The sequence below is a fragment of the Rhinolophus hipposideros genome, assembly GCF_964194185.1.
Source record: "Rhinolophus hipposideros genome assembly, chromosome: 5".
Taxonomy (NCBI): domain Eukaryota; kingdom Metazoa; phylum Chordata; class Mammalia; order Chiroptera; family Rhinolophidae; genus Rhinolophus; species Rhinolophus hipposideros.
The window spans coordinates 25,963,999-25,976,302 of NC_138051.1; the positions used below are offsets into that span (position 1 = coordinate 25,963,999).

At 31.9% G+C, this 12,304-nt stretch overlaps 1 protein-coding gene across 4 annotated transcripts in view; it reads left to right on the top strand.

The window, feature by feature from the left end:
- Nucleotides 1–12,304, top strand: part of NOVA1 (NOVA alternative splicing regulator 1) — a 144,065-nt gene that overhangs the window by 41,072 nt on the left and 90,689 nt on the right. Inside the window, exon 3 of one of the 4 annotated variants that reach the window (XM_081047766.1) lies at nt 4,553–4,654. The exons of 2 other annotated variants lie outside the window; for them this stretch is intronic. The gene's annotated coding sequence lies outside the window, so the exon portion shown is untranslated. Of the gene's footprint in view, nt 1–4,552; nt 4,655–5,625; nt 5,683–12,304 lie in introns of those variants that run through there. One more of the 4 variants, XM_081047767.1, reaches the window with a different exon arrangement.

A 12,304-nucleotide genomic window follows, 5' to 3' on the forward strand; every position in this document is an offset into this window, starting at 1 on the left:
ATAACTGTCTTTAATCCATTTAGATCTAATTTTTATGAAAAGTTTATTGTCTGCATCTAGAATTATTTTTATTTTTTTTGCATGTGGATGTCCAGTTAAGCCAGCACCATTTATTGAAGAGGTTATCCTTTCCCCCTTGAATTTCGTTTGCTCCTTTGTTAAAGATCAGTTGATTGTGCTGGTTTATTTCTAGGCTGTCTCTTCTCTTCCATTGATCAGTTTGTTCATTCACCAATACCACACTTAATTACTGTAGCTTTATAGTAAGTCTTAAAGTCAGATAGTGTCATGTCAGTCTTCCAATTTTTTGCTTGTCCTTCAATATTGGGTTGATTATTTGGCCGACAATATTTACTAACATTGAATTAACATAGAAGTTTGGATTATTTGACTTTGTATGATTTCCCTTACATTTTCCGATTTATTTATAACTGATAGTCTTATATCATGTGAAAAAGTAGGCTAGAAAAAAAGCTATAAGTACAGAACTTAGCTTTGTGATTTTTAAGTCACATTACTTTCTCTTCATTATATTGTATCTCTGTGGACTGACTGATAAGTTACATGTTGAATATACAAGACATAATTTAGGATGATGAATGATTGTAAAATGAATGGGAACATTAAGGAGTTATAAACCTCAATGTAATAGTATCATGTATTCTCTAAAAATGTGACATTAAACAGAGATGAGATTATATATTATTAGTCATGTAAAACACTGATACCTTAATTTATTTAAAAAGATATACCTGAATTTTTAGAGAAGTACCATTAGGTATTAAATGACTGAAAAGAGCATGATTCCATTTAAGAGAAAAGTCATAAGTTATTAAGCTATGAGTCAGAACAAAATATTCTCTAAAATTGTTTTCAAATTCTTCCAATATGAATATTGAAAGTGTTCCTTTAAAACAATAAACCATCTAACCTGTTTTTTCTTTCTTCTTTGCTTTTTCCTTGCCTTGAGCCTTTTTGTTCCGCAAGCTTCTGAGGTTGGTGTCTTATTTAGGGGATTTTACTTTTAGCTTCTAGTGTTCTCACAAATATATAAAATATTTATATTTGTTAGAGTTGGTAATAAGACCTAGTTTTATTTACAGATGTTCACAATATTTCTGTAATTTTTATGCAAGTATCAAACTAAGAAATTCCTTATGAAATACCCGTTAGTTATGTAATTTCTAGTTGTTCATAAGAATAAGAAATAAAAATAAGATAATGCAGGCATTCAGCTTGGTATTCGTAGAATGTTTTAGAGATTTGAAAAGTCAAAATCACCTGCTAGCTAATTGGTGCTAACCATTTCATAATATAGTCTGACTGAGTGGGAATGTAAACATGGTATGTTTTTTTTTCTCTTCATTATGGCCTTTGTTTATGATTGGTCAAATCGCTTTTTTTGTTTCTTTATTCATCTGAAGAAAATGTCATAGCTTCTTGGACGCTTCAGAAAATCTGTTTAATATGACTTTAGTCAAGTCAGTTGAATCAGACTAGTTTGACTTTTAACCTCGTAGCCAAGTTTAAAACTCAACTTTCCCCTTCTACTTAATGACACTTAGGCTTTTGTAGGAGACTGGAGTGTAGAAAGAGTTGAATCTAGTCATTCACTCTGGTCACTCCAATGAGTGAAGAGTTACTTGCTCTTTCATTTATATTCCAGTTTTTCCTCCTGGGTGTTGACACCTAGAGAAGAGAGATGGGAAGGGAAAAGGCTCTCTTACGTGGCACCTTTGTTCCTTTTATCTTTTCTTTCTTTCTTTTTTTTTTTTTTTTCTCTTTCTACTCTCTAACATTGACTAGACCTCTTGCCTTCTGTGGGGAAAGAAAGACAAATGCTAAGATATATGATGTAGCACATGTGCAAAACTTTTTTTAGGGGGGTGACATATTTTTTGCGGATCACACTTTTGAGTTCTGGCTTACCTTTTTTACTCTTTCTCAGTTTCCACCTTTCCAGTATACCCACAGCCTCTGGCTGCTTAAGTCTGCATTGTCTGTGGACTCAAGTTCAGCTACTTTCACAGTCAAGACACCTCTTGCTATTACAAATAGTGACTCCAGTTCTCTCTACCCTTTTTTCCAACTTCAAGTCTTTTTCCCTCTTGTTAAATGGGCTTGGTGGGGAGGAGGCATGGGATAATCAAGTCTAAACACAAGCAGAGGTCCAATTGAGAGATAAGATATCAATCTTCCATTATGAATCTTTTGGACCCTCTCTTGTTTGATTTGGACTCTTGACAACAGCATTGTTCACCTCCATTAAGTCAGTGGAGAAAACTGATGATCGAGTCACTCAAAATGGAGCAGGATTGGGCAGTCTGGGGTAAAGAGGCACTGAGGAAGGTAAACATGTTTAAGTTATGGAGGAGTGGTTGACTCACACTTGTTTGAGCTGTATTCTGAATAAGAAATATTTGGTTGATGATTCTTCTTAGTGTTGAGTTCTAATTTCCAATCCCTGGACAATGGGAAAAATCCCACCAGTAAATTTTACCATAGTCTTGCTAGTACTTCCATTCTTGCTATTGACTATCAATTCCATCACAACAGCAGGCATGATCCTTTTAACAGATGAAATAAGTTACGTCACTCCTCCAGTCAAAATTCTGCAGTGGCTTTCTCTAACACTTAAAACAAAAAAGTCTGAAGTCCTTATTATGGCCTATGAAGTCCTATGTATGTGATCTGTCTTCAGGTTAACATTTGGATCTCTTGTTCCTGTCTCAGGTCTTTGTTCTTGGTATGCCATCTGTCTGCCGTGTTCTTACCATAGATAGTCTGTGGACTCCTTCCTCTTATTTGGAAATTATTTCATTCAAATAATGCTACTTCCTTAGTTTTTCTCTCAGTACTCCGTTAAAATAGTATATTTGTCACTCTGTTCCCATAATTTAAGTAAGATGGGACTCTATAAGAAAGTTTTAGTTGAGATAGCTCTTTTGAACAATTATTACTATTACTTATAATAATAGGTCAATTATTGTACCATGTGCTTTATGTGACTTATTTCATTTAGTTGTTAGACAACCCCTGTCTCTGTGTCTGTTACTTATTTTACCTAAGAAGAAACAGCTCAGAGTAAGACATTTAATAAATGAATACTGCTACGTATCCAGTTGGTTGTCTTCACATCACTTTCCAGTACTTCCTTGAACGTTTGGGGAAAATCACAGAGCCTTTTGAGAACCTAACAAAAGCTTACGGCCCATTTGCCTTAGAAAAATGTACTTACGAACTTGTTTAATATGTCTTTATACTCATGCCCTTTAGCACAATTCCTAGGTTCCGTAAATCCCAGATTGGGAATCCCTGATCTATGTCTTCTTTTAATAAAGAGATTGGGGGACTCTGTACTTTCTTTGTCTTCTACCACCTCTTGTCACTTAAAGGAAATATTTATTTATAATATGTCTTATTCTAGAAAGAATTTGAGAAAGCTGAAAGGAAATGTTCAGCTATCTCTAACGCCACTAATTATATGCCAAAACAAATAAAGCCTGGTATGGCAAGTGAGATTCAGAAAAGTTTGACTTATGGGACACTTTTTAGTGGTTAGATTTGTTGGACATTGCTTCAAAGCATTCTCAATCTGTGATATTTTGAAATAATGTAAACAGTTACCTCTTCAGAGTACTATAAACATAGTAGCTGTTCCTAGAGGTAGAAGATTAGAAAAATAGCCTAGTAATTCAGTGATATTTCTCAGAGAGTTTTTGAATTTCCTGATTTTATCAAAGATAAATAGAAAGGGAGGCGGTATTTAATAAAAGTGGGATGTGGTAATAATTTTCTGTACTAATGAACTAAAAGTTACCGTATATTTGGTTAATTCGTTGTTTATATGAACAAAGGATAAACACTGTGTTTAGATTCTCACTCAACATAACTTTGGATAAGTTGTCGTTTTATAATGGGATTGCTATTGAAACTCCAAAAATAATGTAACCACTGCTAGTGTTGAGGACTAGTTATTTCATAAAATTGTGGGGATTTTTCATAACAGATTTAGAATTTCAGAATGTTTTTCTTTTTTTTTTTTTTTAGATATTTTAATGTTACTTGTGCTTCAATTCTGATTATCTCACTTATTTGTTTTCCTCCTTGAATTGTCACCTGAAACAAAAGTATTAGCTGAAAAGAGTGTATACATTTTACTGTATACATTTGCCTGGTTTTAGGTAAATTACTATAGAAATAATGTTATAAGTCAATATACAATGTTTGGGTTAAGTTTTTGACACAGAGGTTTTAACATTGACTTATGTTCTTATTGAATAACTATGTCTATTTTTTCCTTCAATCATTCTTAACATTTAATTTTTAAATGAATGGTAGCTCATCTGTGTAGGACTGTTATGACTGACTGATGTATTCTGTTTTGCTGTAGCACAGTTTTCAGACAGCCACTTTTGTTATTAAATATTTTCATTTTCTATAGTACTTTTCATCCCTGTATATATGTACAGGAATCACTTCACCCACCACCGAATTGCAGCCACTTCTGAGGTGGAACGCAGCAACTGTTTAACAGCGCACTTTCCCCTAGGTGCTGACAGCTGCAGAAGAAATTGTACATGGTCCTGTACAGAAGGTATTTCTCCACTGTGCCATCTGCAGAGTGAAACTGACTAGGAGTACTACATAGACTGTAAGTTTCTTGTGTACCTGCTCTAGACTGGAAACCCCAATAAGAGTGAATAACGAATAACTGGGGAGCATCATTTAAAAACGTATTGAGGTCAGTTAAACTTAGTGCTGCCCTCCCTGGCTCTAAATTTATTTTAAGGTCATGTAATTTGTGAATGGTACAAAAATGAATAACGAACAAATGGAAATGACTTTATTCCAAAAGCAAATGAAACTAAAATGCTTTTATAAATACTTCACTTTTAATGATACTTAAAAGAATCGATTTGTTTTTTAAATATTTTCAAATAACCAAACCGATATTATATAAGATTTTAGAGCTATATTCTTAAAGTAGCAAATCAACTTATAATACAATAAGAACACCCTAGTTCTCTTTGCTTGCAATGTTGTTTGTCTTAGTCTTAATACTTTCACTCTTTTGGGGAAATTTTTGCATCAGAGCCAGTTTATGATGAACCTAGTATTTGTTCTTTATTTTAGAAATATTGAGTTAATTTTTTTTTAACATACTGAAGCAAAGCTTGAGAGAGAAGAAACAGTTAAACATTTTAACTTCCACTAACTGTATTTTAGTCTCTCTCCCCAATTCAATTATTTAATGATTTTCTTCTCTTTTGTAAAGACAATTTTATAAGAATGCTATCTTTAGTAATAGTTTAGCATGTTTATGACTTATAGAATAGGAAAATGACATTAGAAACTGCTGTGTCTATTGTTAAACAATATGATATGGATTGTTATATTTAATTGTTTTGCCTTTTTAGTCAATAGTCTGATGTACTAGTTATCGATTTAAAAAAAAATTTTGTGTGTGCTTCTATAGACATTTCTATGGAAAGAAATTTAGGGTCTGTTAGTATTCAGAATCTTAATCTGTGATGATTATATAAAATACAGTGTTATTTTTTAGCTAATCTAAATTATGTGTCATAAATTAAATGATATTTGTGTATATCTCTATACCTATAGATTCTCAATGAATGCAGATAAAAGTCTGGGCCACAGTTTACGTACTTGTAAAATGAGGTGGGTGGAAGAAATTATTTTCTAGAGACCCTTTCTTTTAAGTATTTTCAGTTCTACTCAGCGGTAGAATTCTGTATATTTGGAATTGTACCTTGCATTATGGAAACAAGATACTTTGGTGCAAGTGATTTTTGTTCTAGTTAGAATGTTATTTGTATTAATTAAATGCTGAGTGATGGTATTTTAGAGTCAAAAGAACAGGTCTGATTTCCTACAAAGATTTTCAACTAATTTTGTAGTGCAATTACCCCCACTCTTTTGATTTTATTTTTTTTTTTTGAGAATAAATACAATACAGTTCTCAATATCCTATTCAACATGGAAGCATCAGGTAAATTAGCAAAACTCGGCTTTATTACATTCAAAATAGAATGTAGTTAAACCAAAAAACTAACTTTTAAAGATTTCCCCGCTTATTTGCATAGACTTAATACTTCATTCAATAGTAAAAGCACTAAAGAAATAAACATTATCATTTTAAACAATATAGTTTAGACATGTACTTATGTGTCTCTAGCAAGAAGGTGTTTTATCAGTATATGAAAATTTAATTTGCTATAATTGGTTCTTTTGCATTTTCTGCAAACAGTGTAATTGTAAGTATTGCTTAATCCTATTCATCTTATTAACTGAAGTAATCATACTTGACAGAATAGATCATGTTTTCTATATTTAATGTTTTCATGAAAAGGTACAAACTGTACCTATTGGTGCATATCAGAGTATAAATTTTTCAATTATAGAAGATTTTAATTGTTATATATTAGACCTTTTGTGGATGATGTAAATTTAACAGCTTATTAGATACGATTTTTAACCATATGAATCTTATACTTTAATATACTTCCAGTGTATATTATTCAGAAAAGGGGAATTAGATGGAAACTTTTATTTTTATTGAATATGCTTGTATATTAATTGAACTTAATGAACATGTACTATTTGTATAATCAAAAATAAAGGAAAATGTTGTTTGTTAGTTAAATTGTATATTTGAAACATATATTTTATTTAGAAATTATCTTTATTGCATAAAGTATATTATAGAAACCAAAGATCTATTTGATTATTTTCCAAGGGAGGGCTCTTCATCTTATTCTGAAGGACCAGAATTATGATCGGACTTATTATTTAATTTTGGAATTCAGAGATAAGTACTAGATCAAGAGTAATTAAATCTTAATGAAACCTTTATTTTTTTATCCTCACCATTATAATTTTCTATTTGAAATAGGAAAAATCAAGCAAATGCATAGATAATATGAATTTCAAATACTTAATGATATGTACTTAGACCTCTGCAATAATATGCTGACAACTAGCTTTCAGTTAAAGGCTTTAAAAAGAAATACTAGGATCAGCTGAAGAAATAGTGAAATTGGTGAGAAAATAAAAAGATATAAAGAAATAATACTTTGAGTGTAGATCTTATGTAATTTAAACTAATTTTAAAGAACATACATTTTTAAATAGTTTCAATGCATATTTTTAAATTCTCTGATAGTCTCCCCCGTTTTACAAAATACGTACTTTGTCTTTTAAATTGGGGACATATTTTTATATTGATCCCAAAAAGATTTTTTAAAATTATCTTATCAAATATCCTGAACAAATTCTTATGTTATGACAGGGATATGAAAACTTTCAAGTGTTTTATGGCGAATAATGGGGAGATGATTTTGCAATTTAACATTAGAGGAACAATTGTATATTAAATGGTTTATGTTTGAGTTATTTCATTTAAATTTTAGTATTCCGACATTATTTTTTATCATCCAAAATATAATTTATATTCATAAAATAATATATGCCATTTGAATTTATATATTTCAGAAGTAAATGTGAAAAGGTCTTTATTTTTTCCTAATAACTTCAGGCAGATACAGTGTATACTGAAATAAAATACTCATATAATTAGTTCAGTCTTTGCTTATCTTGTTCTACACATAAATTAATTCTTGCCTGTTTTATGAATTGTGCAGGTATTTCTCAATATAAATTGAAATAGTTGAAAATTTTAAATGTGTAAGTTTTTGTAAAGAAATTTTGATGCTACCAATCCTTTTTATCTTTAATACTCAATTAACAAGCATTATTACTTAAAATTTTTCCTATAACTCTGAAATGTCTATGTGGTGTGTGTGTGTTTGTGTCTCTGTGTGTGTGTGTGTGTGTGTGTGTGTGTGTGTGTGTGTGTGTGTGTGTGTGTTCGTTCTTCCTAATGCATTTTCTGATCTGGAAACCTGACTGCTACTTTGTAGCTATTTAATAAAGTATAAATTGTCTAACAACTTTTTTCTTTGTTAATTGGGAATCATCACACCTACCTCACAGGGTTGTTGTGAGGAAAAAACAATTAAACGTGTGAAAGAGTGCTTAACACATACCAGCTATACTAGTATAAGAAAAATGGATGTTACTAAAACTCCAATGGCCCCCATTGTTTTTATGCTAAAATCCAAATTTCTTGTCTAGGCATGTGATCTGGCTCCTCCTTTGTGCTCGACTTCATTTCTTTCCTTATAAATGGCATGTACTGATTGATTGATACTAAACTTTTTACACTTCCCAGAGTATGTCATGCTTTCTTTGGGCCTTTGTCTGCCATCAACTTTCTTTCCAACCACTCACACATCCCTTTATACCTAGGCTACTATCATCTGTGTAAGTCAACCTCATTCTTCAGGTCTTACTTTAGATTTATCGTTAACTAAGGTGGTTCCTACACCTTGTTTATCCCTTATACTTCTGTTAGCTGATCCTTCTATCGGATCCTTTATGATTTGCTTATTCCTTTTGTTGCATTAGCACATGTAACTGCCTTTGCACTTGTCTGCTGAGTATGAAGTCTGCTTTTAACTTCTTTTCCCCAGTATTTAATAGAATTTCTGCAACTCAGGAAATGAATTAACATTTTATAAATAGATGTTGGTTCACCCTAAAGGAATTCAAACATATATCATTATATGATCAGTACTCTTTAAAAAATAACTTTAATTCTATATTTATACAATACTTTTCAAGCTCAGTAGTCATATCAAAATTATGGCCTTATAATTAGATTACTTTGCCCACTAATTTACTACTCATAATGGGTTTATTAAAAGAGATGAACTCACTAGGGTGCAAACAGAAAGTTACTTTATTCTTTGCTGTCACTTGTACCTGTAATCCCACTCTTGAATATTATTTTCTGCTGCTTGATAAATGCTGTTCAAGTGTGTCTTTATCTCTTCTGTATTCTTTCTTTTACTTTTCTTGGTTTATCAAAGACTCCTGCTTTCTGGGGATAACCCAGTTGTAATTCCTTGATGCAGTAGCTGCTTCTTTTGTTTGTCTTCTTTTGACTATCCTTAGTCTCCAATTTTCTGGTCCACCTCCAGTCTGTTTGTTTCTTTCCCTCCCTACCTCTCCTTCTCCCTCTCTCTCTCTCTCTTTTCCTTTCCTTCCCTCCCTCCCTCTCTACCCACTCTTTCTTTCTCTCTCTCTCTTCTTTCTCTCTCTCTCTTCTTTCTTTCTTTCTTTCTTTCTTTCTTTCTTTCTTTCTTTCTTTCTTTCTTTCTTTCTTTCTTTCTTTCTTTCTTCCTCTCTCTCTCTCTCTCTCTCTCTCTCTCTCTCTCTCTCTCTCTCTCCCCCCCCCCTTGCTCCCTCGCTTCCTCCCTCCTTCCCTCCCTCCCTCCCTCCCTCTCTCCCTCTTTCCTTTCCTCTCTCCATTCCTCCAGGTAGAGTACCTTTAAAAACACTTCAGTGCTACTCCTTTTCCTAGGAGTCCTTATCTGTCCCATGGGAAAATGTAATTCTTTACTTCACAAACTCTGGAACTCTTGGCCATTTCTAAGGTAGTAGCCCAGACTGAGGTCACCTTGCCCTCTTGCCTTTAGATATTTTTTCAGGTCTAAGTCCAGTTCCTGTACCATGCATTGTGTCCTATATTCTAATGGACATAAGCAAAACTGAGTGAATCACTGTTCTATTTCTTCCTCAACCTGTAAGTTCCCTTCTTCCAATGTGCTTATGTTCTTTGATGTGAATGACAGATTAAAGGATGCCGGAGCAATTTTCAGCCAGTCCTTTCAAATGTTACACAGATGCTCTGTCACATCAGTTCTAGTACTTGGAATTAACCTTTTATTCTCAGCATTGGGTCCTTAGCTAAAACTGTGAAAACAGGAAAATCCCCATTTTAATATTCGATTATACCACTGACACTGAGGCCATAATGGGCAGCTTGCATTTTCTACTGTGTTTCTACCATGTTTCCCCGAAAATAAGACCTAGCCAGACCATCAGCTCTAATGCGTCTTTTGGAGCAAATATTAATATAAAACCCGGTCTTATTTTAACCTAATATAAGACCAAGTCTTATATAAGATAATAAAATATAATACCTGGTCTTATATTAATTTTTGCTCCAAAAGACGCATTAGAGCTGATGGTCCTGCTAGGTCTTATTTTCGGGGAAACACAGTGTGAGAGTATTCTTCCATTTCTGTTTTCCATGCCTTGTCTTAGCCTATTCTGTATGTTTGGAATGCCCTTTCTGTCTTTTAGTCCTACTGGAATCCTACCCAATCTTTGATGCTCAATTTCTGTGAAGTCTTTATCGGTCTTAGCAGTGGGACTAAACACTTTTCTCTATTGTGTTCTGTGTTTTAATACTTTGTTTAAAGTGTCATTGGATAGCCTATAAATATGTCTGTCGCCCTCACTAGATTGTAAGCATTTTTGAGACAGCCACTGACTTGCTTGTTGGTAACCTCTTGCTGCTTAGTCTCCCTTATGTGTGCAGTATGTTATTTGTTGAATTAATGAATCTCTTTTGAACACTATTAAAGTTTATAAAATTATTGTTGAGTAATTAATACTTCTATTTTTATTTATTTCTATCTTTATTCCAAAAAATATTTGAGGGGAAAAGAGTTAATTTTTATGACTTTGACTTTTTTTTTTCAACCAGTGGTTTATTTTAGGCTTTAGTTCTGTTTTGGTATAGTTCATTTTCTTTTATTTTCTCTACATCTCATTACTTTTATTCTTTATTACACTTGATGGTGTTAATTATAATAAATAAAGATAGCTAGGTATTCCAAGAAGGTTCATGTTGAAAGTAAAAAGTAATAAAAGAAAATAATTTTGTTTAATTACAATTTTTTTCCGTTATTGGATACTCTTTATTCTAAGTTCTTCAATGTTTCAGATTGTATCACTAAATATGATCAATGTGGTAACAAAAAAAGCAAGCTGTTAGTCACCAAGAACGTTGGTTATGAGAGAATAGTATTTCTAGAACAGAAAATTAAATTTTCTAACTTATAGTTGTATTTGTTGGAAGTAAAATGCTGTGTTAATCAGACTTTTTCTATTGTTATTTTGAGTGATTACTGTAAATAAGTTGCCTTAAATAATTTGGCATCTAGTATTGAATTTCTGCCATTCCTTAACAGAATAATGCAGTCTTTATTACTGAAACTTAGCCAAAAGTAGGATTCTTTAATATGTATAATAAGGCAAATATACGATGGCTAGATAATTAAGAAATCAATTGAAAAATTCCTTTTATACCTAAAACTTTTTTTTTCCATGGAAAGTTCCAAATGACGACAAATAGTATACTAAGAAGGTAAAATAGAAAAATATTTTCTCTTTAAATCAGATCATTAATGTTTGAGAGAAGGTAAGTCAGTTTGTGATAAAATATTCCAGTAATATTTTGCTCCTTATTTCCACATTAAATATGGACTATCTCATGCAAAGTTTTAAAAAAAGATTTTTACCTTATTTATTAACTTTCACCAATATAACTGGTGACATTTTAATATTTCATTTATGATAATTTTATCCATTAGTACTTACTGGCTTTGGGATCTTAATGAATGAAAATATAATGTGAAATGCTCAATATGGCAGATCTCAGGGTTGAATTTCAAATAGTGTAGATGCCAGGAATTGTAATATATATAATTACTTGTATACAGTCATATTTCATATACCGGCAGACTTGAGTTTTTGTGTTTCATAAGAAGGAACAAACAATAAAATAAGGCTAAGTGATTTGCAGTTTTAGGTACCAAGAAACACTGTTTATTCCTGTTTACCCACTTCACCAACCATTGCAGTGACGCCAACATTCCACTTACCTTACAAAATTAGTAAAATTAATTATTCTTGTGTTTTTTTACTTTGTTTAAGTTGAATATTGCTATATGATGGAAGTTTGATATTAGAAAACACAAAATTCTGTTTTTCTAAGCTTTAGTGAGCATACTTGGGAAAACAAAAACATAGGAGGATTTTTGGGAAACATCTGGTATGTACATCCCCTGATTATCAAATAGGAAAATTAATGCTTAAAAATAAAGCTTTTCAAAACATACCATCTGAAACATATTATACTTTTAAATATTTGTTATTATGTTTTTCCTTTTAAATGACTGTTTTTCAATCGTCAGATTGTATAGGACTTTAATTTCAAAACCCTTTTTTAGTGGGTCAAGTAAAATATTAAAAATTAAATAGTAATGAACTCTAAAATTCACCAGAAAGCTAGTCTTTTATTTTATACTTAATCACAGATAGTGCTTCTATGCCTAATACCTTACTCATGTTATGGATATAACTGCAA